Below are 1,846 nucleotides of genomic sequence, written 5' to 3'. Positions count from 1 at the left end.
GAGTTTAATTTCTCGAACAATATAAGCAATTCCAATGTTCTTTGTGCAAATAATTATCAAGACCAGCTGGTCATATCACATCACAGAGTGTCCTACATGTTCGTGACAAAAGGTATGTGCCAAAACTAAGGCTAATGGAAGCTTCATTAGAATACCAACAAGTTCAAATAGTATAATTATTTTGGCTAATCCAGCATTCCTTCAAGTGTCAATTCATTAAGCACTCGTGAATAACCGTCCTAGACCACTTGTGCAGATTCCCATTTTCTTTAGTATGTAAAGGGAAATAAATTGAGAACTACTTTTGTTAGATAGACTTCGAATAGCATATACTAGGACACAAAGGAATTAATGATATCTGCCAAGACCCTGTATTTTGTTATGATGCAAAATTAACAAATATTACAAGTTTTAGATTTTGTACCAAAAAAAAATTCTTCTTGTGACAGTGATCACTCCCCATCAAGAGGAAGAGACTAGAATGCCAGTCAGATATCTACATGAATTCCTAAAAAAAAAAAAAAAAGTTGGGCGTTAAAGCTTAAGTACTAATTCTTGTTTCTACAAATACTAGAGTTACAAATCTACTAGACAAATCTAGATTCTCAATCTTTGTTTTGAGTACTAACTCCAACTGTATACTAATTTGAGAACCTTGTATATATCTTCAGTATAGCTAGGGTTTTTGTCTCTATATCCTCACATTCAGCCCATCCTCTTGTTAACCCTGTTCATTTATTCTCGCTCCTCATCATATCTCTATCACCTATATATCTTACATATTCGTAGCATAATGGTTGTTGAGCTTGAGCTTTTCTCCTCAACTCAACTTCAAAAACTGGCTCAATCCCAAAAGCAACACCTACAACAGCTGCTGCAACAACAACAACAACAACAAAATTAGCACAATTATTGGTACTGCCACCATTTAATTAACCCAAGCTCCACCGAGGATATTGAATGTGGAATCCTAAGGATGACGACGATTCGTGGGAAATTAGGGCTTTTGAGGAAGATACTAGCAATTCCATGGGTGCGACCTGGCCACCAAGGTCCTATACTTGCACCTTTTGTCGGAGAGAGTTCCGGTCAGCCCAAGCCCTAGGTGGCCACATGAATGTCCACCGTAGTGACCGAGTCCGGCTCAATCAAACACCATCACTTACTCCAAATACCTCCCATACTTTCCCCAATGCCAATTCTAACCTCCTAATTCAAAATCAAGAATTCATCCCAAATGGTGGACTTTGCCTTCTTTATTCCATGCCTAATAACCCTAATGGCATCTTCAATCCGACAACACTAAAATCAAGTGTAGATCCCTCTAATCTTCTCTCTATGTCACCCGTTTTGACGAATAATTTGATGTCTTCTTGTGCACCTCTAGCTTCAAATGTACATGTTAACCAGCCTCAGAAAATCAGCCCATCATTTGATACAAGTGAACCATCAGCATCTAATAGTACTAGTAATGACAATATTAATCGAGATACCAATGGTAGCAGCAAGAGGGATTCAGCCATTATTGAAGATGAGATTGACCTCGAGCTTAGGCTAGGATGGAGATCATCATCATCATCATCAACATGACAGGCCAAGAAATTATACAGTAATTAGTTTTCTAGAATTCTGTGAGAAACTCTTTTCGTAGTTTTTCTAAATTTCATGGATTGATTTATTCGTTTTGTGTTAATTGCGGTCTTGGACAAATAATAATGATGATAATAGGAAGGTTTTAGGGTTGGAATCTGAGCTACAATCTAAAAGAGCTTTTGTGCTGTGCAGTGCAGTGTCATTTTCTAGTTGCGGCGCATATATTTTTGGGATTATTACGGAATCGGTCATG

General features: G+C 37.6%; 1 pseudogene; it reads left to right on the top strand.

Annotated features, from left to right (window-relative positions):
- The first annotated feature begins 793 nt into the window (after nt 1–793).
- LOC132615185 (transcriptional regulator SUPERMAN-like) lies at nt 794–1,590 on the top strand (annotated as a pseudogene).
- The last annotated feature ends 256 nt before the right edge of the window (nt 1,591–1,846 follow it).

Source organism: Lycium barbarum, chromosome 1 (genome assembly GCF_019175385.1).
Source record: "Lycium barbarum isolate Lr01 chromosome 1, ASM1917538v2, whole genome shotgun sequence".
NCBI classification, from domain to species: Eukaryota; Viridiplantae; Streptophyta; class Magnoliopsida; order Solanales; family Solanaceae; genus Lycium; species Lycium barbarum.
The sequence above is the reverse complement of the archived record's forward strand: the minus strand, read 5'-3'. Positions and strand labels throughout refer to the sequence as shown.